The sequence below is a fragment of the Nannospalax galili genome, unplaced genomic scaffold (genome assembly GCF_000622305.1).
Source record: "Nannospalax galili isolate Female #2095 unplaced genomic scaffold, S.galili_v1.0 scaffold44, whole genome shotgun sequence".
Classification (NCBI taxonomy): Eukaryota; Metazoa; Chordata; class Mammalia; order Rodentia; family Spalacidae; genus Nannospalax; species Nannospalax galili.
Window position 1 is genome coordinate 948,714 of NW_008355789.1, and position 24,908 is coordinate 973,621.

Consider the following 24,908-nt stretch of genomic DNA (forward strand, 5'->3'; position numbering starts at 1 on the left):
AACCATAAACCTTTGCTTTTGCATTTTGGTGTGTTGGGTCCTCGGTGGTCTTTTTGGGGTCCAGTGGATGGGGTACAACAAATGAATGAATGAATGTTTAAAAACTTCCCCTTCCAATTATTACCCCATGGAAAGTACAGTGGGGTGTTGTTTGTACTGCATCTTCTTTTAGCCAGACACCTCGATTCCTCTTCTGAAAAGACAGACTATAAATCCAAGGAAATAACGTGTGCAAAAAATAAGTTTCCTATGCTGTAAGGTAGCATTTATGTGTAAATAGCAGCCACCATCCTCCTGGAAAAGATGCATATGGCAGAGGTGATGTCAATTACCACTATACACACATACATACATGGAAGTGTGTGTGCACAAACACATACACACATACACACACACACAATATTATCAGGGAGCAAGCAGGGAATGAGTTCTAAACACAGTTTAACAGAAAAACTTGTCTCCCAGCATTAAAACTCACAAAGTCGCCAGGCGTGGTGGTTCATGCCTTTAATCCCAGCACTCAGGAGGCAGAGGCAGGCGGATCTCTTTGAGTTCAAGGCCAGCCTGGTCTACATAGTGAGTTCCAGGACAGCTAGGGCTACAGGGAGACCCTGTCTCAAAAAGATAAAAAAAAAAAAAAACTTCACAAAGCCACGTAAGTCACTCCCTTTCTCCCTTAAACAGAGGTATAGGCTCAACAGTGAGAAATCACCTCATCTGTACCCGTCCCCTGGACACAGGCTCTTGTTGGCTTCACCATGGAGGAAACGCTGGATTGGCCTGGTGGGCCTTCTTTTCTCAGCCCCCTTTCCATGAGTCTCCTTCAGTAATGCCCATTTTCAAAGCATTCTTCCAAGAGATGCTATCTGTGGTGTTACTTGCCTGCCTTTGTGGTGCTAGGAATTGAACTCCAGGTCTTGTGCATGCCGGGGAGGCACTCTACCTCTGGGCTACTTCCAGCCTCAAAAGACACTTGTTATCTTTGCACAGAGGGATTACCATTTTAAGTTTTCAAATTCTGACTAAATCAAAGTTCTCCCAAACTCTGATAGCTGTTTCTCTACTAAATGGTAGATGATGAAACTCATCAACAACATGCACACGTTCCCTTGTTCTTTGGAGACAAGGCAGAGAACAAGATGAGTTCATAAAGAGGCTCTCCGCCTCCTGTCCTGAGCCTCCATGACTTTCCAGAAGTTTAATAGGCAAGTGGTGGGGCTGGAGAGATGGCTCAGTGCTTAAGAACACTGGTTGGTTTTGCAGAAGACCTGGGTTCGAATCCCAGCACCCACATGGCAGCTAACAACTGTCTGTAACTCCAGTCCCAGGGGAACTGACAGCCTCTTCTGACTTCCACAGTCATTGCACGACACAGTGCACTTACCTGCATTCAGGCAATACATGCATATACATAAAATAAAAATAATAAAATTTTTTTTTAAAAGAGCCAAGTGGTCACTAGCAGCAGGAAAATGCTTGGACCTGTCTCATTTGGCAACACCCCACTCCTCCTACCCACCCATCCAAACCCCATAAGGAAAGTATAAGGAGCAGGTCACAAATCCTTCCAAAGACCAGCAAACAAACAAACCCCAATCAAGAAGCATCTGGCCTCGACCCAAAGGGCTCCCTGCGGGCAGGGCAGTGAGCAGCGGTTCCCGCCAGCCAGCCCAGCGTAGCTGCCAGCCCAGCGTTGGAACTGGGGTGCGACTTCAGTGACCAACTGTCTCTTTCCACGTATTCCAATCCTTTCCCTTTTCCTTAATCCCTGGCCCCTTTTGTTTCCCTTGACACTAACCAGTGTTCAGCAGCGTCACAGAGCACAGCAAGCTTAGCACTGTGTAAAAGGATGCTCTGTATTTTTCTTAAGTTGTCTTCTCCCTCTTCTGATCAGGCTTCGAAACTCACACCATCTACTGCGCTCACACACACCAGGTTCTCTGACCACTCTCTCTGCCTGGCAACTTCAACATCTACTACCATTTGAAACCCTGGACTTATGATGACTTCAAGTCCACTTCCACATTAGTCACCATACCTTGTCAACCCTTGGACCTTAGCACTCAGGACTACACATCTTAAAATCTTGTCCTTGGGCAGGCAAGATGGATCAGCAGGTAGAGGTGCTTGCCACCAAGTCTGACGACCTGAGTTCGATCCTGAGGACCCACATGATAAAAGAAGTGAACTGACTCCTGCAAGTCGTCATCTCCACTTTTCACAGAGTGGGCATGCACCTGCATTGTGTGCACACCCACAAAAAAATAAATGTAATAAAAAATATTGTCCTCAAAACTCTACTGTGACCACCCATTCCCTTACCTATCTCCTGACCATCTTACTGCTCAGCAGAGGCACATTGACTTTGGTCAGGTTTGGTCCCTTTTACCTGGCTTACATCAGCCATCTTCTGATCTTTTTTCTCATACAGGTAAACTCTGTGATCCATCACACTCAAGTCCATGGCTCCTCCTTCTCTCCTTCTACCAAAACTTAACTCTGGATCAGTTTAACCACTGACAGATCTGTTGCTTTGTCATGACAGCTAAAAATTGCTGCTCAGAAATCTGCGTGTCATAACATATCTTAAAGGTCTTTTAGAGATTCACTCTGAAATGCTGGAGGATGGAATGGTTTGATGCCTGGAATTTGCCTCTGAACTCTGGTGGCGGAAGAGAAACAGGCACAGGAGCAAGGCAAGCCTGTCTACGTGTGGGAAACAGTTGCAGCTCAATGGTGGCTACCGGGGTATTCGTCTTCTGCTCCACTTTGGGTATGTTTGACATTTTTCATAATAGAGAGCTTGAAAAACAAAACCACTTAAGTGGAAGATTAAAGGGGACCAGTGCCAAAGGTCACCCACAGATGACCTTCACAAAATGAAAACTATAATTTTACAATGGAGACATCTGACTGGTGTGCTGTAAGCAGTAACCAAAGTTAGCATCAGGAATACTGGGATAACCAGACATGATGTGCCTGTGATCCTCTGCACTCCTTCTAACTGCCCCCCCCCAAATGCTTAACTCAATTGCACCTACATACTAATTTACAGTTCACAGAAAATACAGCCAGGAAATGGACAATTTGCACAATGTCCTAAGAAACAGCCAGATAAATCTAAGTGAAAAGTAAATTCCTGGGAGAAAATTTAAAGGAATGTCTAAAACTGAACTTGACATTTCCCTTTCCACCCCTTGGGAAACTCTCCCCTCCTCTGGTTTCTCCACAAAGTCCCCCAAGTTTCTGCAAGTCATCCCTGACTTTGAATATGCCTGTGTTCAATCCGTCACCATGTCCAACACATTCTGCCCACTCTACGATTTGGACTCACCTCCTTCATTCCCTGTCCCCCTCTGCCTATAACTTGACCAACAACTGCCTGACTTGCTGCAACGACCCTCTCAAAGGCATCTCCCAGCTGGTGGGCTCTTTGGACCTACTCCTGGCCCTTCCTCCTTTGCATTTTTCTGGAATGTACACTTGACCACATCATTCCAGGATTCTAATTCTCTTGGCAGCACCACAGCACCAGAGTGCTTCCCAAACTGTGGGGAACCACAGCATCCAATGTCTGACATGGTACCCCACCCAGCATAGCACTCAGTGGCAAGAATCACAATGCCGTAAGGCATTCACTTTTCAGTTCCTCCAAGCCTTCCCACTGGATTAAGGAGAAAGTTTCTATTTGCTGCCATGCTTATCTCCAAACACCTGACCACCTTTGTCTTCTCTCTCTCTCTCTCTCTCCCTCCCTCATTCTCTCCCTCTCTGCACGTATACGTGTGTAGTGTGTGTGTGTATGTTTGCATGTGTGTGGGTATACCTGCACCTGTATGTGTATGTGTGTGGAGGTCCGAGGTTGGTATCCGGCCTGTCAAGAGCTAGCCCAAGACCTACCTGGAGTCTCACCTTGATCTTCCTCACTACTGCTGTCCTTAACAAATTAAGGACAGCAAAGTACACCATTCCTGTCCCTCCTCCATGAACACCCCTGTACCCACCGCCCTCCAAACTCTATGAGCAAAGTCTTCCACACAGTAAAATTCTGCACAGGCTAACAAAGTAGACCCCACGGCAGGATACTGGCCTTTATATGCCTTGTCCAGCAAGCTACATTCCTTGAGAGTGCGGGATATGCCTGTGTGCAGCTGGCCCTCAGGGGTCTGATGCATGCTGTCTGAATACTTTCTCCTTCCTACTTAGCCTACTTCTACTGTTTCTTCTTAAGCTCCCAGCTGACGGAGCACAGATGATGCCAGCTCACTCCTGCTCTCCTTGTCTCCTAAACCCTAATGGCCAGTTCTAAGATTTTACATACACTCTGACCCTTGGATGAGGCTTTCTTTCCTGGGTTTATGACCCCTAGGATCAGCAACCTTGTTGACCCTGCACTAAAAGCTGCCTTTTCAAATACAGTTAAGGTAGATGTTTAGTTTAGTGTCTGAGACAGAAGTTAAGTCTTCAGTAAACAGCATTCCTCTTCGTTCTCTGACTTCAAAACTTCCTTCATCTGTCATCTTTCTTTTTTGATGTGTGTGTGTATGTGTGTGCATATGTGCAGGTGTATATATGTGTGTATGTGAAGACCAGAGGTCAACTTTGGGTATTGCTCCTTAGGAGCCATCCACCTTTGTTGTCTCTCACTGGCCTGCAGCTCACCAAGTTGCTAGACTGGCTCATCAGAGATCTGTCTGACCCGCCTCCCTAGCATTTGGAGTACAAGCATACCCACCATGCCCAGCTTTCTATGTGGGTGGGAGGGACCAAACTCAGGTTCTCACACATACACAGCAAGTACTTTACTGACTGATCGTCCCATCCTTTTAAAAGAATATATTTATTTATTTAATGTGTATGAGTGTTTTGCCTACATGTATGTATACGTACCGCATGCATACTGGTGCTTGCAGATGTCAGAAGGGAGCATCAGATGTTCTAGAACTAGAGTTATACCTGGCTGCTCAGCTGCCACGTGAGTGCTGGGAACTGAACACAGGTCTCTGCGAGAACAGCGAGAGCTCTTAACCCCTGAGCCATCTCTCCAGTCCCCTTTTTTCTTTTTGAGACAGTCTTATTATAAGGACCAGGCTGGCCTTAAACTCATGGCCATCCTTTAACTTCTGTCTCCTGAGTGCTAGGATTACAGGCATGCGCCACAACACCCAGGTCCTTAATATGTCTTCTAAAGACACATTTCTTCATAAGCTTTACCCTTGCACCCCATCCCAAAGTCACACCCACTCTGGGTCCTAACACTTCTGAAGACTTTGGCCCAATTACTCGCCACTGTTTCACAGACATCAGTACCCACCTATGTTCCACCTTGGCCAGAATGAGATCATCAAACCAGATCTGACTTAAGGTATTGTGACTCACAATACCTAGATCTCATGGTGTTCACAGAACTGCATCTAGGATTCACTATAAGGGGCAGATATGATTATCCCCAAACACATGGAAAAGGAAGATGGCTACACCATGTCCAGAATAATAGAAAACAACCCTAATAAAAGGCAGAATTGGGACCCCAGAATTTGGAAGACTTGGGTACCAATTCCAATCTGCCTCCTTCAGTAATTTTTCTCTGGAAATTGGAATTATTCTTTGTAAGTATTGTGAAAAAAGAAAATGTCTATAATGGTTATGGTACATTCTAAGCATGAGATGTTACAAAAATTTGACTGTAGAGGTCTCAACTTACTAAAAAAAAAAAAAAAAAAAAAAAAAAAAAAAAAAAAAAAAGGAATGGCTAGGTGTGGTGGTGCACGCCTTTAATCCCAGCACTTGGGAGGCAGAGGCAGGTGGATCTTTGTGAGTTCGAGGCCAGCCTGGTCTACGTAGTGAGACCAGGAAAAAAAAAAAAAGGTTAGGTAAAAAATTAATCTGAAGGGTCTGGTGCAATAGCTCAGTCAAGAAAATGCTTATCTTACAAGTTCAAGGATTTGATTTTGATCCCCATAACCCACATAAATAAGTGGGTGCTACAATATGTGCCTATAATCCCAAAGCTGGGGAGGCAGGGACACGGGGATCCCTGAATAGGCAACCCATCTTGCCTACCTGGCACATTCCAGGCCAATGGAGACCCTGTCTCTAAAAAAGAAAAAAAGTAGATGGATGGCACCAGAGTAATGCACTCGAGGTGTCCCTCTGGCCTCCACATGCATGCACACACACACACACACACACACACACACACACACACGTCTAGGCCAATGTTACACATACTTATTAATCTAAAACATGAGTTCTGTGTCAGGTACGCACACACAGCAAGGCCTTGATCAGCAGAAGTGAAAAGGCCTGAGTCTCAGCCCAGCTCTGCCAATGTACCCTCAGTTTTCTCATATCTCATATCTGAACCCAGAGCCCCTGGAACTAGATCTGAGTTTCTAGCTAGTCTGCCAAGTATGGGTTACAGCTGTGTGGATACATGGACTCCTCCCATCCTGGGGCCAGCACTGAGGCTACAAGGTGGTACCTGTGGGCTGAACAGTAATCACTTCCCTTCATCCCAGTGTGTGTTACAAGGATTAGACTGGGCAGCACTGGGTCAGGTAAATTTTAACACTTCCTACATGGAAACAGAGTCCTAGAGTTATGTTCAACTAATGAGATGAGCTAAAAATAAAACAGGAGTGTTGCCAGGAGTGGTGGCATAGGCCTTTAATCCCAGCACTCAGGAGGCAGAAGCAGGTGGCTCTCTGTGAGTTCAAGGCCAGCCTCGTCTACATAGTGAGTTCCAGGCTAGCTGGGGCTACAGGGAGACCCTGTCTCAAAAAAGACCCTTCCACACACAAAAAATAAACAGGAGTGTTACCTAATATGGTGGCTCATACACATATTCTCAGCACTGGGGCAGGAGGACTGCCACAAGTTCAAGGCCAGCCTGGGTTACAGAATGAGACCCTGTCTTAAAAAGGAGGGAGAGAGAAGATCCAAGTCACAGAGAAAACCTAAGAATCACTGACCACCAAGAGGAAATGGAACTCTCTCAAAGGGAAAAGCAAGCCAGAAAGGCCTATGTGAAACCGCACCAAGGAAAAGACGGCAGCTGTGTCCCTACTTGTGTCTCACCTTAAGCCTTAGGTGAGGAAGGAGACCGAAGGGGGTGGCACCTGCAGCCATGAGAGAAACTCACAAGTAGAAAACCTGACCTCTGTGGGAAGTGGCCCAGGGCTGGGTCAGTGAAAACCAAGCAAAATCCTCTCTTCCAGGTGTTCTCAGCCTTTCAACTGCCAACTGTGGACTTTGCCCTTGAAATTAAACTCCTGGACTGCAGAGATAATCTCCCAGGCATGCCCTGTGTAAACTTGGCTAATCGACAGAACAGTCAGTACACAGCACTCCAGAAAGCCCAGTCAATCAGAGGCTGTGCTCAAGGGCAGGCAAGGAGCTTTTCCTGGCATAAATGTCATCTGTCCTAATGTCATGGGCCCACGATGGGCATGTTCCAAAAATAAGACAAGCAGCAATTTAGAGACAAGCACACACCTGAAATCTCACCCAGAAGTGATCTGGACATTATACAAAAAGTTACTATAAGGGCACAGACCTTTCCTAGTCTCTGTTGGGACAGAGCAGTTGAGAGCTTCTGAAATTCTCGTACACATGAAATTTTACGTTAATCAAATAAGCCAATTAGTATCTAGCCTCAAAGCCTCACTGCATCTCAGCCACCAAGCCTCGTAAGTGGTGCTTTCCAGGAAGTTCCAAACCACAACATTACCACCACCACTGCACTATCACCACCATCACCACACCAGCGCAACACCACTTCATACCACACACCACCACCACCATCGCCATCACCACCACATACCACCACCATCACTACACACCACCATCACCAGGAACTTCTGTGAACTTGTTAAAAGTACAAATTCTCTGGCCCCACTTCAGCCTTACTAAATTGGAATCAAGCTCTCCAGGTGAGTTTGGTTCAAGTTTCAAAACTGCTGTTCTAAAGCTCCTAGGAGGGGCTAGATCATCTTTCTACAATTATTGTATCCAGTGAGATGAGCAAGATTCCTGCCACTCCAGCACATCTTCCACATGACCTCATACATTGCTTTTCCACAAACCAAGTTCAATGGTGCTTTTTTCCTGTTTTCAGAGGAGCCTGGCTCCTCGTGGTTGAAGTCTTCAAGATCTCATTTTACTTACTCTGTCCGTCCATCTTTTCAGTCTCATGCCCTAACTCATCTGTGCATCCCTGATCAAGGTAACTATTAAATATCTATTCAGTAAATTACTATTAAATACAACCTGAAAAAACACCCTCTCAGGAAATCTTTCTCAACCACATATCTCCTTCAGAAGCAAGACAACCAGACTGGGGTGGGGTAGCAGGAAGGTAGAAACTAATTTCTTACACAAGAAACTTCTCTGTGTCTCAGAAATCCACACTACTTAGCCCATTCTGCCCCACACAAACTGTTCCATCCTAACAGACTGGCTAGGTAGAACAGGGATTACATGAACTCTAAGGAGTAAGCGCTCATAAGCACTCCATACATCTTCATTTCAGAATCCTGGGCCTCAATCCAGTCAGGTTCAGTCCCTTTAGAAAAAGTATCTACACATAGAAAGTAATCAATGTCCAATAGGTCAAAGTCATGACCTGATACTCTTTCCTCAAACATTTCCAACAAGCTTGGAGACTCTAGAAAAAGACCTATAAACTAGGCAACAACAGTTTCTTTATTACAAATACTAGCTTACTGGCAAATTAAAATTCCCAAAGCCAAATTCTATCTTCTTACTATAAAATCCAAGAAGTCATAATCTAAAACATCTAAGAAACCATGAACTAGCATGAGGGAGCCATACTGCATAACTACATAAACTGGGCTGTAATTCCAGCATTCTAGAAATAGAAGCAAGAAAATTAGATGTTGAAGGTCATCCTTGGCTACATGGTTTGAGACCAGCCTGGGATACATGAGACACAGAAGTAAGGGAGGAAAAGATGGAAAGACGGAGGAAGGAAAGATAGCTCAGCAGTTAAGAGCACATACTGTTCTTGCAGAGGACTTGAATTTGGTTCCCAGGGCCTGTATCAGGTAGCTCATAACCATCTGTATTTCCAGCCCCAAGGGATCCAATGCCCTCTTCTGGTCTCCTGGCACCTGCATACATGTGCACACACTCTCACACAGACACACACAGACACACACAGACACACACACACACACACACACACACACACGCAAGATTTAAAAAAATAAATCTTAAGAGAGAAAAAAGAAAGAGAAAAGAAAGCAAGGTAATTTAAGTTACTTGTCTTGAAACCCTGCCTCCTACTTTTAAAAAAAAAAAGTATATTTATTATGTGTATGAGTGTTTTGTACACTCCTGTCATGCAACGCTCACAGAGGACAGAAGAGGTGTCAGTTTCCTTGAAACTGGAGTCACAGGTGGTTGTTAGCTACCATGTGGGTGCTGGGAACTGAACCCGGGTCCTCTGCAAGAGTAGCCAGTGCTCTTAACCGCTGAGCCATCTCTCTAGCCCCAAACCCTCCCATTTTTGATACAGATTGGCAGTCTCAGTAGTTGTGCTCTTTTCCAGAAAGTTGAAAACAAGTCATTCAACTCCACAGACATTCAAAACCTATTCTAGCTTCCAGTGGATAGAAAGAAGACTGTAAATAAAGCATAACAACTCGACAGGGGACTCAGGAGCCATCTGTTGGTTTGTCAGTTGGAATGGGGATGTGGAAAGAACAGGTTTTGGCTCATACAGACCTAGATTTTTAATAGATTTTGAATTTAAGCAAGTGAGCAGCTGAGTTCCTGTAGACATCAGGACCACTTTTTTTTTTTTTTTTTTTTTTTTTTTTTCCTACTTTTTTTTAATTTTTTTATTTTTTTTTAGAAAAAACATTTCCTACATTTTAAAAATACTATTATTATTATTTTTAGAAGAAGCATATCATTACAGCTTTAACATGCCCAATAACAGTTTCCAGAGCAAAGACACAGCTCCTTCAAAAGTGTCTATAAAACTTCTAGGTTCATTATCAGGACCACTTCTAAAAATTTTCTACTAAATAAGATTTAAATACAGCAGAAATTCCTAGTCGTTTTCTTTTTAACCTGATCCCTATCCCCTCTGGACACTGATCTAGAGTTCACCGAACCCTTCTTCCCTTACTAGGTTCACAGCTGGCTCTTCCAGCAGTTGTGAGACTAACAGCTGGGCAGTAACAGCCTTGGGCAGCAGTGAATACTCAGGAGGGGACAGTGTTGACTAATCTGTTCGGGTCTGAACTCAGAGCATAAGTGACTAGGCAGGGGATGGGGTGGAAGAAGGCAAACGTTAGGCAGATCTGTACTTTCTATCTAGAATCCAATGCTTTAATTCTCTGGCCACAGCAGCCAAGTCAGTGAAGTCAAAGCCTACAAAGCAAGGTCACTGCCACGATCACGCCAACTGTTCTAGGTACTTTCCTGTCACTCTCCTACATTCCAGGGTCAATTACACTCTTGAATTTCCTTTCTCTGTGTTCCTTTATGACAAGTAACAAAGTCTCTATGTACATGGCTCTGACCTTCTTGTTCCCAGAGCTTTGGAAATGGGTGGAGTCCCATGTGTGGTTCCACTACCCCCACAAGCTTCACCTTTTAATTGTTCCAGCAGAACAAGGTAGGTCACAGTAGCTAATCAACTAAATGGAGAGGGGAGAGAGTCTGCTGTAAACACTGTGCCAAGGAAAAAGCCCCAACCAGAAGCAGGGGCCTAATTTTAATGAGCATCAAGACTGAGGTTCCGATAATACAGGGTGCTACCAAAGAATCTGAGACCTGCCTACGAGAGCCTTCAGAAGTAACTGTAGAATATTTGGCCCTACTCTGCCAAGTTTGGTCTTACAGAGAAGGAAAAATAAAACTTAAATTATAAGCCATCGTATTTGAAGAGAAAAATCTGTGAAGCACCTAATCCCAGGAACTCCCCCATTCTGCCCTAGGCCCGCCTGGGTTCCGCAGGCCCATAAATTGGCACTGTTGATATGACCTTTCCAGGCTATATTTCAACAAGAGATAACAACAAAGCTGAGAGCTTTGGTAACACTCAAAGGAGATTTGAGGGACTTAAAACATACTGCTAAATTTGGCAGCAAAAGTTCCTGTCTGTTTCTTGCAGTTGGAAGAGGAAATCTCTTTATAATTATCCTGTAGATAAGGGGCTACTTGTTCTCTTTAGAAACAGATTAGAACCTCCTTGTCCATATCCCCTACTCCTCTGGGAGTGGTCAAAGGGGTCAGTGCTGGGCAAGTCGCACCTGGGACTGGTATCAGAATGTCTCCTGGGAAAGGAAAGTGCCAGGGCTCAGCCACTTACTGTCTCAGCGCAAGCAACAGCTTGGACATCTGGTATCTGGATCTCTCCATCCTTGTTTCCACTCCGGGCTCCAATGCCATACAACATGAACATACAAGATCAGAGGGTACACTTGGCCTAGTTACTTCTTTGGTTTGGCCAGATTCCCCTCCGATTTACTTCTTTCTTTAGTTGGTTTGGTTTGGTTTGAGAAAAGGGCTTGCTATAAAGCTGAGGCTTGCCTCAAACTCCTAAGTCCCCTGCCTCAGTCTCCCAGATACTGAGATCACAGGCACAGTCCACATCCTACTTTGATTTATATATTTCTTTCTTTTGGGGGGGGGGAGTCTTTTTCAGATAGGGTCTTCCTGTGGCCCTAGTTGGCCTGGAAATCACTATATAAATCAAGCTGGCCTCTGCCTCCCAGTGCTGGGATTAAAGGTGTGTGTCATCATGGCCAGCTTCTGATTTATATATTTCTTTACAAAAACAATGTAACAGCCGGGCAATATACGGTGGCGCATGCCTTTAATCCCAGCACTTGGGAGGCAGAGGCAGGTGGATCTCTGTGAGTTCGAGGCCAGCCTGGTCTACATAGTGACTCCAGGCCAGCTTGGGCTACAGGGAGACCCTGTCTCAAAAAGACCAAAAAAAAAAAAAGAAAACAAAACAAACAAACAAAAAAAAAACCAATGTATGAGATGGGACTGGAGAGAGATAGCTCAACAGTTAAGAGCACTAGCAGCTCTTGCAGAAGACCTGGATTTGATTCCCAGCACCCATATGACAGCTAACAACCATCTATAACTCCAGTTCCAGGGGATCCAATGCCCTCTTCTGACATTGCATGACATGGGTGTACTTACATACATGCAGAGATTGCACTCATACACATATTAAAAAAGAAAAACAATGTATGAGAGTTCTGATCTGTTGCCAACCAGGGGACACTTCGGACTTTGCTGGTGTTAGTTATCTACCCAAGATGTAAAATAAAGGACTATCACCTGGCATTTCTCAGAACAAGCCCCACAGATTACCCACAAAGAAACAAACACTACCTGGTTTGCAAGGGAATAATAAATACAAAAAAATAACTGTGCAGGGCATAGTGGCTCATGCCTTTAGTCCCAGCAGAGGCAGGCGGAACTCTGTGAGTTTAAGGCCAGCCTGGTCTGTATATTGAGTTCCACGCCAGCTGGGACCAGGTCTTTACTTGTAGCCTTCGCTATAATCCTGAGGTTAAGTCTTCTTACAGCTCAATTGTACAGAGGCAGAGCAGGGCCCTGGACAAGCTAAGCAACATGGGCAGAACATAGTATGTGGCAGAATCACTAAGTACTTTGCACCCACTCTGACTAGAGTCCAAGTTTCAAACATCACTCTGGTTGTGAGGCTCTTCCCCTAATAGGCAGATTTGTGTTTGGCCACCAACTGGCCACGTAAACTCTGAAAAAAAGAGCTAGTCCTTCAGACAATACAGCAACTCTTCCTTTCTCTAGATAAGGAGTGATGGTGGTATTGATTCATAGTCTGCAAAGCAAAACCAGTAAGCGTCCCAAGTACCCACTGACAGAAATCTTCCCAGGGGCACCAAGTAAACCCACCTTCTTTCTTCTGGACTGGCAGATTTCCTGGCTAACTAAAGGGTGGGGGCCTCCTGGCACCCTATGCATCTGAGAAAAATTTCCCATCTCCAAGTTTCAGAACTAAGTCAAAATACTTCCTGGGCCTTAAAGTTACTCAAGTGTCTGTCTGTCTGTCTGTCTGTCTGTCTGTCTGTCTGTCTGTCTTCATGCCTGCCTATCTATCTAGGCTGGGGAAAACATTTTATTTGGCGAAATATAATATATAGAGAAGTATACTTAATTTCATGGAATTTCAAGGAACCTATCTGGAAAGACAGTATATAGACATCTGACATGTCAGAATGTTATTGAGAACCCTCGATCCACACCTCCTTTCTGAAAAAAGAAACTAAAACCTAGACCTTTCCTAAGGCAGCAAGTTAGAGCCAGAACTAAAACAAATCTGCTGATAACCTGGCCAGGGCATTCTCCTGCCAGGGGAGAAGAGATCACTATAGCAGCAGCAGACATTTATGAGGGCACCTGTGAGGCCAGAACTAAGCTGAGGCTTTGCAAGAATCAAGTCATTTCACTCCTGCAACGGCTCTTCAAGATGAGTAAGATTGCCTCAGTTTACATATGGAGATACTGAGGCTTAGAGATAACATTCTAGAAGTTCACAAATAATAAGACCACTACTACAAACAAATCCTCACTCCTCCCACACCCAGCCCCCTCAGCTCATCTAACCCCCACTCCCCTACCCTCACCTTATCCCTACTCCCACCCCAAGCTGGTGCAAAGCCTGCACTCCAGGCTGGGTTTTTAGAGAAGGCCTGGATTAGTACGCATAGAGGCAAGGAGAGCTGGGCTGAAGCCTGAGTCCAAGCAGAGAGCAGACTACAAAGGGATGCCAACAGGAAGTCAAGGAAGACCTCAGGGGCCTTCCCGGGCTGGCCAGCAGAAATGGACAAGCAAAAAGTTCTGGAAAGATCTCTCCTGCATCTCACAGAAGGCTAAAGCTGCACCTGAGAAGCTGGGCAAAGACTCTGCCTCTCCCCTCCTTGAGTCTTGACAGAAAGGAACAAAATATACAGTATAAGCTACTTCTAAAAGAAGAATCTGGTTAGTTCTAGTGTAGTAAGCCCACTCTAAGAGATACCAGTTCTTCTTTCTTCAAACTGGGGCTCTAGGTCAAAGCTTGTAGCGGAGAGCACTAAGCCTCCTCATGAGCTGTTCACATGCACTGTTTCACTTAAATGTGAGGCCCGCAACTCCAATCACCTAAGTACTATTATTATATCCATCTTATAGATGATTGAGAGAAAACTGACACAGAGAAATAACTTGCCTTGAGGTCACATACCTGCCTCAGGTTCTGAATCTAAACTTTGGCCTCTAAGAGCTCTAGCTCTTAATCACTACATGGCTCACAGCATGTAAGGCCTCAGAGCAAGAATGCTGGCTCCGCCAGAGCTGCTTTGGAACAGAACCACACACTCACTGAGCTTCTAAACGATCTACAGAGGTTAGAGAGATGGCTCCACAGCTAAAAATGCTTGCTCCACAACCATGAGGACCTGAGTTCAAATCCTCCAAATCCACATTAAAAAGTCAGATGTGGCTGGACCTGGTGGAGCACACATTTGATCCAGAGGCAGTGAGTAGAACTCTGTGAGATAGAGGCCAACCTGGTCTACATAGTGAGTTCCAGGCCAGCTGGGACTACAGAGAGACCCTGTCTCAAAAAACAACAACCAAAAGAAACAAAGTAAGATGTGGTTGCATGCCTATAAGCCTAGCATTGGGGAAAGCAAGGGTTGGGGGAGACAGGAGGATCACCAGAGCTGCTGACTGCCAATCTAGCTCCTGTATCAAGGGAGTAAGACAGAATGATAGAGCAGGACACCTGACATCCTCCTCTGGCCTCCACATGGCACACATAGCAACATACAGACACCCATACACACACACACACACACAAGATCTATGAAACTCAATTATCTGACTAGGGATGTAGCTCTGTTGACAGAGTGCTTGCTTAACATGCATGAAGCCCTGGGTTTGATCCCCAGCATCACATAATACCAATCATAGTAGTGGCACATGCCTATAACTCCAGCATTCAGGAGGTAGAAGCAGAAAGATCATGAGATCAAGGTCAACTTAGGCTACACTGTGAGTTCAAGGCTAGCCCACGCTACCTAAGACCCTATCTCAAACAAACAAACAAAACCAATAATAGCCCACCACAACAACAAAAGTAGTCATAACTTCATGAGGTAGCCAGTGTTTCAAGACAGAGGTAAGTAAGCACACTAAAATCCAGTTTCTTCAATAAAGCTAGAATTCTAAAAAGCAGCTGACCACCTCAGCCTTTGACAATTTCAGAGAAGTTTCAACAGCAGCTTGGAACCCCCCCTCCTCCTTCCTCCAACCCCCTACTTGGCTCTCTCCAGCAAACAGTGCTTTAAATCAGAGTCTAGGAGTAAGACCCTCTTCCTTTTCCCCAGTCTAAGCACCTGGGATGGTCCTTAACCCAGCCGAACCCCAGACTTCAGCAGGTCTATGCTTCTCTTTCATCACACTCACAGACTCACAGAGGAGGAGGGACAGCAGAGAGGAACCCAGAACAGTACTACATCCACGTGGCATACATGGGTGTGAGTCCCACACCTCATACCTTTCTGGAGCCTCCCTAGCTCTTGACCCAGATACTTTGTATTCATCCACTTAATGGGTAACAGACCAAGAAAGCCTGTATTAGATACCTCTGAGCCCAGGAGCAAGTGAACAGGCATGTTGACCCCATGACTTCCCAGTGCTTGCTAAGACCTGCATAACTGTATATCCCTGGGCCCCTCAGAGGCAGACCATCCTTCTGAAATACATACATGAATGGAAGGGCCCCTAGGTTGGGCCTCCATTACCACCTGCTGCCCCTGAGAACTACTTTCTTCTCAGCCCCCTTGCCAGGGCCTCTCTCCTGTGTTTCCAGTATCTTCTTCCTGGTTCAGATCTTTCTCCCATGACCCTTAGTTTATCTCCCTTTTTTCAGGTCTAAACAGTTCCCGGTCTACTATGTTGATTCCTCAAGGCAAGTCTCCAATTCACAGGCAAACCTCCAGCCACAACAGGTCTCAAAGGAGAGGAGACAAGTGGTTTCATGGCAAGCCCGTAGAAACAGGCCCATCCTAGTTAAAGCACTCCAAACTCTAATCACATGTAATTCGCCCTTTTTTAGAGACAGTCTCATAGAAGACCAAATATTCAGTCATTGTGATAGTTTCAACAGGCCCCACTACAGTGTGTTCATCATATCGGAGCCCAAGAAAATAAGAGAAGGGATCCTTAGAGAAACTCTTCAGTAAGGTTGTCTAGACACAAAGAAGGAAGGGGTGGGGCACAGACACAGATACAGAGAGAAACAGAGACAGAAAATGTCTAGGCCCCCAGGCTAAAAGCAGAGACTCCAGGATTTCTCTTATCAGGGCAATGTTACATGGCATGGTGTGTATTCCCCTAAGACAGTTACTCCTACTTACTAGAACAGAGGAGCACTGTACCCCCCTCAACCCCCGCAGAAAGACGCCCCTCTCTCCCCTCCCCTAGGAGAAGGGCACAACCCTAATGCAAGTTTTCCCACAGGCTCTGAAGAGAAATCTCTGCTTATTCTATTATGCCAGATGGTTGGATTTTTCTTCTTATTCTTCATGCCCTCTCGGCCCTTCCTCTACTTTCCACAGTCCCTCTAGCTCAAAGAGCTTGATTATCTGCCTGCCGAGTCCCCTCCCCCAGTCCCCAAGCCAACATAGAGGCTCAGAAGGGAGGTCAGAACACGCTCCGAGGGCTGCTGCCTAGCCTCCTTCAGCCTCAGAAACGTTGCCTTTGCTTGGCTGCCTTAGCAAACTCTTAAGAGCCTGACAGTGGAAATCAGGAGTCATCAGGACAGTGACAGCTAGCAGTCTACTCTCCACAGGTACTCAGACCCTCCCACTTCCCTGAGGAGCCAGCCTGCCCAAAGTGGTTTTTAGACTCTGATGCACTGGGGCAGCCTTTCCCAGTCCTAGGTCAGAGGTGTGAGCGCGATACTTGGAGTCTGAGGTCTTCTCTAAAATGGTTCTCCCCAGTCCAGGGAAACGGACCTAGCCAGCAGAACTAAAGATGCCCTTGGCCTGTTCTCCAAGGAATTTCAAAGTTTCAGCTTCCTTGGATAACTGATTATTCTCATTTTGGAGACAGAATAATCTCAAAAGGGGAGGGGTTACACAGGAAGGGGAGCAGGGAAAAGGGGGAGACAGGGAATGAGAACAGGAATGTTACTTTTTAATCCTTAAGGAACAGAGAGGAATCCAATTGGTGACTCAGCTCTGGGAAGCTGGACTGATGGGGAGAGGGGAACAGCTGCAAGTCAATCAAAGCTGTACACAACCTCTCCTCCAGGCCTGAGAGGCCATTGTGACATGACTCACCTACAAGAGCTGTGTTGTTTTATTAAGGAAAAAGAAACCTGCCTGCTCTTCCTAGATACCACTCCAGGGTATGGCTGGCAGGTTTTCCCCTGCCCTGTAATAGAGAGTGTAGGTGGGGTACCCTGCTATGCCATGCACCATATAGGTTCACCGAGGACAGATCTAGGACACCCTTGCTTGGAGTATCCCCTCCCTTGCTGCTCTATTCCTTGGCACAGTCCCAGGACATATCAAGTATCTGCCCTTGGAATTCCCACTTCCTTGTTTTTCTTTTTGGTTTTCCCATAAGCTATAGCCTCACAAGTTCCTCAAAGAGCCACCCAGCCCCTACCAGGCTTTCAGAGCAACAACACTTCCTACCAGTCAGAAACCTAACTTTCTAATCCAGAGCTGAGGAGAAAGGCCCCTGTGCCACTCAAGACAGTTTCCTAGGAGTCCAGAAGGACCAGGGAGCCAGGCCTGACACCTAGTAGCCTGTCTTACTAAAATGTGTGCCATCACAACTGCAGGGAGCTAAGGGACACTGGAAAAGCCAAACATCTCCTGAGCTCCTCTCTATATTAAAACAGGAGTTATGTGACCTTCAGGAAGCTTTGTCTCTGAAGGACTGTTTATGAGGCTCAAAGTCTATAGCATATATTGCCCTATTAAACTTCCCAACCCAAAGAAAGTACTATTTGTTTCCTTAAACATCTCAAAGAAGGCTTGTGAGGTTTTTCTCATTTTGATTTATAAATGCTGTACAGCAGAAAGCCCCTTATAAATGAGGGAACCAAAAGAGGCAAAGTGACTTTCCAGACGAGTTAGGCCATTCCTCAAACTTCAATTCATATCATATTACATTATATAGTTTTATTTGTTTACAACTCACTGCCTTCATGGAAACTATCCCATTTGCTTCCTCTCAACAGTCCTGTGTAAAAGTTATTATCATTATTTCCATCTCACAGCCAATAATCTGAATCTCCTATTAGTTAAGGGACTTACCAGCAAGCATTGGAACCCCACAGGGGACCACTGGGCTCAGTGACCTCCTCCTCACACCCCCACCTTTTGTCCCAACCCACATGCCACATCCCTCCAAGCAAAGGATCCCTGGAGTATTGTAAAAGGAGGAATTAACTTTGGAAGGGGCCCATCTGAGGTCCAGGGCAAATCAGTTCACCCTGGCAGACTCTCCAGCCACAACATATATAGTATACATTCAGGCTGCCAGAATTAGGGACGAGGCCAGCTCTTGCAAGGCAAGCTGCCCCGAAGTCAATCAGAAGGCCCCCTTATTGTTTGCCAGGACACAAAAGACAGACTGTTCAGAAAGTTAAGAAGGAAAAACCAAAGAACCAGAACCAACAGCTGTTCCCCCGTCCCACTGAGAAACAAAAAGCTTCCAAAAAGTTCCCTGAGGCCAAGGAGTAAGCTGAAGATATGCCATGGTTGAAGTGGAAGCACATCTCCCAACGGGTCTCCTGCAAGCAGGGTCCCTGGCACTCATCTTTCCCCTCATATTAAGGATGACCCAGCTACTTCAGCCCCTATAAAACTTCAGTTCTAGGAGGGCCTCCTCTCCTACACCACAGCAAGCTCACTGCAGACCACTCCCATCTACTCCTCTAGGTCAGAACACATTTTTACAGAAATTTAGGACAAGGAGTAGATACTGTGTGCTCTGAGACTTGGTTAAAATATGAGCCACACAGATCACCCAACATAAGCACAATCCCTTGTGTTCCCTAGCTCTTGACAACTAGATCCTTAAGAGATCATCCAGTAACAGCTGGATAAGACACTTCTTTACGGGTCTCCTCACCCAAAGAAAGCTCCCTCTTCCACAACTGAAGGAAGCAGAGTGACAGACCCCATTAATGTGGAAAAAGAGTTTGCTTTGTCCGAGACTATCTCATACAGAGAGCGCAAAGGTCCCAGCTCTGATAATTTTAACAGTCCCTCAGCTTTAGCATTACTGAATGCTGGGGAGGGGGCAGGGGTACTGACTGACTTGGAATTCACTGCAAGATCCTCACTGAGCATCATTAGCTTGCTTAAATTTGTTGTTGCTGTTACAGGTCAGACATAGCTTCGAGAAACAAGACAGACAGTGTCCTCAAGAACAAACCAAGTCACTCAGGAGTTTCCATGTAAGAACTACAAACAGTGCTAGAGTGATAAGAATTTGTTTTTCTGTATAAGTCTTCCTGTGATATTATCCAGGGGCTCTGTGCTAAATAAAAGTAAATAAAATGATGCTTTCTACAGTGAAACCTTCAACATCTCCAAATCAGCAAGAGTGAGATTACCTAGATTTGCAAGGTCAAGAAAATTGGCTTTTTCCCCTCTCCTCCTCTTCCTCCTCCTCCCAGAGCTAATAGAATCCAACTGTTGAAGCATGACATCATTCTCGACCCCCAAACCCTGAGTACAGAGCAGAGACACTCGCCTGCCTGCTATTAACAGCCCAAGACTCGGGCTGGAAGGGAAAGCAAGGGGCTCAGAGGTGCCCTACCTGGAGGTCCCGGCGCTTTCCTGCCCACTCCATTCTCGGCAGAAGTTGGCTCACACCAGTCACTTAGGGAGCCCAGGACCCCCAGATCCACTGGCTTAAGCTCCAGTACCTGCTCCGAGCTTCCCACAGCTCCTTCCTCTGACCTTTCCAGACGCTCCTTCCAGCCAAGTGAGCAGAGCTAGCGCTGCTGGCCAGCCAGGCGGGTTGTCATGGGGACCCGGTCCTCCCAGCCCAGGCGCACAGCGCAGCGCAGCGCAATCTCTCTACCAGCCGCGGGAGCGAGCTAGCATGCGCAAGCGCGCACACACACATTCTCAGAGTTCTACAAGAAGTTCCGAAACAGCACTGTCTTTTGATCGGCTCGGTTTATGCACGCATTCCACTCCTCCTACCTCCCTTCCAGTCCACCAGGAGCTCCAGACTGCTCCTGGGAACTGCAGCGGCCCAGAGGGGAGAAGGCCTAGGACAGTGAGTGGACTTGTTTTCCTCCCATCCAGTGTCTCCGTTTTTTGTAACTTGGAAGAATCCCCGCCAAGGGGGAGGGAGCTAGCTGGAGGCTTGGAGGGGAAGCCAGCTCTTCCTCTGGGTCCTGCAGCAGTCGCTATGTGGAAAGGAGGGACCCTGGTGCATGCTGCCTCAACTTGTTTGTTCACTTGGGATTTTCCGGCAGCAATTGGGGTGGAAACGCGCTCACATCCCAGGGGCTCGCCTGGGCTGGCCTCTGCTTACCTTGCTGCCTGTTCAGGTCACGGAGATGGCTTTAACCAGCACAAGGACCCATGGTACTATGCAGGCGCCTAAGCAGTCTCCCGTCTGCCTTCCTGAAATGGAGAGGAAACACATCAGATCAGGACCAGGAGTCCTGAACAGATCTAGAGTCACAGCAGGGGCAACAAACATGATACAAACAGCCTCCTTTCTGCCCTGCACAAGACCCCAGCTCAAACCCAGGCCTCCTCCTGTGAGCAGCACAGCACCTGGGACACAGCAGGCCCTCCAAGTTTAGTAACACCCCCCACCCCCATGTATACTACTGCTTGTACACTGCTTAACACTATTGTTTGATCCTCATGACCATTTGATACACAGTGGACCGGCAGGTTTGTGACTGTTTTGCAGATAGCAAGACTAAGGCCCTGAGAGCTCTGATGCCAGATCCACAATTATACAGCTAGTTAGAACTAAAAGGGCCAGTTGAGGATTTCCTAATCCCACAGACTTTCCACTAAGGTACACTGAAGCCTGAACTTGAAAATGAGCTCGTTTTCTGATAACCAGTTAGGAGATACAAGCTTGGACTCCCTGGGGGAAAGAGGAGATTCTGAGTCCCGGTGAGCCTGACAGCCACCCTTTAGCCTAAAGACTCCTACCTCTGACACACAGAATTGCCTGCAGCAGACTGGAGAGAAAATGTCCAGCCCCACAGCCATGTACTACTTTACACCATCCCAAAATAGTAACAAATAATGGTTTGTCTGTTCTTTCTCCAATAGAGTACGCCTGAAAGGTAGGGCTGGTGTTGTTATACTAATTTAACCATTCTTTAAAAAATCTAAAACAGGGACTGGATGGCTCAGCAGTTAAGAGCACTATCTACTCTTCCAGAGGACATGGGTTCAGTTCCCAACACCCATAACCCCTTAACCCAAGTTCAAGAGGACCCGAAAGCTTCTTCTGGCTTCTGAGAGCACTGCATGCACAGATGCACTTGCATACATGTAGGCAAAACACTCATACAATAATAAAAATAAATAATAAATAAAATCTAAAACAAGGTAAAATTACTTGTTCTGGCTCACAGAACCAGGAAATAACAGATCCAAAAATAATACGTAAACCTTTCAATTCTCTAGTATATGTTAAACAGAGCAGTTGCCCAGAACACCAGGTAAAGCAGGAATCACAAGATCTTGGCAGTGTCTGACCTCATCACTAACTGGCCACCTGCCACTGGGCATGATGCCTGGCCTTTCAGTTTCCACCTATGCACCTTACCACCCAGGTGATCCCCAGGCCAGGGCAGAACATCACAATGCTGTCTGTCAAAGCACCTCAAGTTTAAGTTTCACTCACCACAGCAATACCTCACTGAAAACAAAAAACTCAAGAATAGTTGGTGTCCCCCCTGCAACCAGATGAATATAATGAGAGTCAAGGATGACATTTTCCAATGTTGCCTCCAAAATAATGCTAGGGAGTTCCTGATGGAATCGTCAATGCTCATTCCTTACAGGATTCCTTGGGACTTTGATTAACTTTTGATATATTGAAAATTTCTCATAATCAGATTTTGATTGACTTGAATTTTAAACACAGATATATGTTAGAAGCTAAGGTAGGAGAAATGTTGCAAAACCCAACAAGAAATGACAGGCTACTATGGTTCCTAAGTGGTGGGCACTATTGCTTTAGTTAAGCAATCGAATCTTCAAAGTATACATACCCAGTCACCCACTAAAACTACCCAATCTCACCTAAGCCCCAGGCCAGGAACCCCTCATGGACGCCAGAGTCCCAAGTTGACAAAAGCAAACAGGATAGAAGAGGCAGTTAACACAGTTAAATCACCAAACTTTTCTCTCCTCTTACACCGGATAAGCATCTCTGCTCTTCTGAATCCAGAAAGTGCACACCTGCCCAGTCTCTAAACCGAAGAGGCAAGCCCACCCCTTTTTACAATAAGAAAAAAGTCACAGTGTAATAGCAATGCCAACTAACATCTACTGAGACCCTACCATATACCAGGCACACTTTAACAGTATAAGGAGCCAGGGGTCAGACTACCAAAGCTGATACTGAGTCAGTCTCTCATCTGAACTTAAAAAAACCCTGAAATCCAAACACAGGACAGACGATGCAGGCCACGCTCCCCCTAGTGGCTCATTGGAGTTACAGAGGTTCTTTGGGGCCTTGTCCTTGGAGGGAAAGGACAAAGTAGAGGGCCCATTAGAACCCTTGCTTGGGTGATGGAGTTGTGTATGAGCTCCTAAAACTGTGCAGAAGATGAAGCAAGCCACCTCCCTCTGCTGCATCTGCAAGGCTGGATCCACATCAGTCCTGCTTGACTTTTCCTGAAGGATGAGGTTTTGCAGACCCAGAGAAGTCCACAGGCAGCCAAACGTGGTGGTTCAGACTTGGAATATCAGCTACTTGAGAGGCTGAAGCAAGAGGATTGCAAGTTCAAGACCTGTCTGAGCTCTAGAGCAAATTCAAAGCCAAGCTTGGCAATTTAGTGAAACCTTGTCTCTAAATGAAAAATAAGGGCCAGCAAGCTGGTTCAGCAGGTAAACGCACTTCCCACCAAACCTGACAACCCAAGTTCAATCCCTGTGACTCATATGGTAGAAAGAACTGCTTCCTGCAAGTTGTTCTCTGACTGACACATGTATGTCAGAGAATGCAGGAATACACATACACACACACACACACACACACACACACACACACAAATAAATGCAAATTTTTAAAATTAATTAACCGATGTTTATTTTATGTGTGCATTTTTCCTGCATGTAAGTACACCTGTGCTGTGCAATGGAGCCCAGAAGAAGACATCAGATTCTCTGGAACTGGAATTACAAATGATTGTGAGCCACCATGTGAGTGCTAGGAACCAAACCTAGATCCTCTGCCAAGAACAGCCAGTGTTCTTAACTGCTGAGCCATTCCCCCAGCCCCTAATGTGATTTTTCTTTTTCTTTTTTTTTTTCATTCTTTTTGAGACAGGGTCTCCCTGTAGCCCCAGCTGGCCTGGAACTCACTATGTAGACCAGGCAGGCTGGCCTTGAACTCTCCAAGATCCACCTGCCTCTGCCTCCTGAGTGCTGGGATTAAAGGTGTGTGCCACCACACCTGGCAAATGTGATAATTTTTTAAAACAAAATAAATAGATAAGTAAATAAAGAGCGACGCAGATCACTCAGTGATACAGCATTTGCCTGACTACAAAGAGCCTTAAGTGCAATTCCTAGCACTGCATAGAAAAGAAAAAAGACCAAAAAACCCCACAAATTCATAGACATACTTAAGCCAGAAACCTGGGAGACATCTCCTGCCTCCCCACATGCAATCCATTTTCCAGTTCCAAATAATTCTACTTGAAAAGCATATTTAATACCTGTCCCCTTTCCTCCACATCTACTGTTATCACTCATACTAATTGCTGCAGAAACCTCTTTACTATCCCAGATTCTACCTCTGCCCCCTCTGAACACAAGGAAAAATCAAACTCGGTTTCTTTTACATGCTCACTCAACCAACACAGATGCTTTCTGTTGCCAGTGGGCTAGGGGCTTCTCCCCACACATCAAGCAAGTCATCAGTCTTAAAACAGACACCAACTATGCACCCTCCAATGCGATTCTGATACTGTTTCCCTGGAGACAGCACCAGAAGCCATGAGGTTCTGTCCCCAAGACCCTCTTCAGATATCAATTGCTAACCCTAGGTTCTTTTCTCTGTATAAATCAAAGTTTCCACAACTACCTTGTTTGCTTTGATTAATTTGCTATTAATAGATGGATCCACAGAACTCAGGAAACACATATATTTAGTAGTTTATTACAAATGATATTGCAGAGGTTAACTATAGGCAGCAGATGGAAGAGATGCATAGGGCAAGGTGTACGGAAGGGACGCAGAGCCTCGAAACCCTCCCTACAAATGCCATGTGCTTGGCTTCACTAAAGCTCTCAGAATCTAGTCCTTCAGGTTTGTATGGAAGCTTCAGTGTATGAGCACGACTGGTTATATCACTGGTCATTGATGATCAACTAGCCATTAGCCCCTCTCTCTTCCCCAGGAGTTACGGGGTGAGATCAAAAGTTACAATCCTCTAAACACACAGTTCCTCTAGCAAGCAACCCCCATCTTGAAACCATCCAGGAGCCCCCAGCCATCAATCAAATACCAAAAAAGACAGATCCTACTTTGGAGATTCCAAAGGATTTTAGGAATTGTCTACCAGGAAACAGGAGGAAGACCAAGTATATATTCTATAGCATCACGCCCTCACAAATCCGTTCTTTACAGAGCTATCACAA

The 24,908-nt window shown here is 45.7% G+C and overlaps 1 protein-coding gene across 3 annotated transcripts in view; it reads right to left on the reverse strand.

Moving 5' to 3' along the window:
* St5 (suppression of tumorigenicity 5) overlaps positions 1 to 24,908 on the reverse strand; it is a 183,158-nt gene that overhangs the window by 97,802 nt on the left and 60,448 nt on the right. For 2 of the 3 annotated variants that reach the window (XM_029556283.1, XM_017803303.2), the window contains exon 2: positions 20,596 to 20,687. The gene's annotated coding sequence lies outside the window, so the exon portion shown is untranslated. Of the gene's footprint in view, positions 1 to 19,866; positions 20,338 to 20,595; positions 20,688 to 24,908 lie in introns of those variants that run through there. The other variant, XM_008853439.3, reaches the window with a different exon arrangement.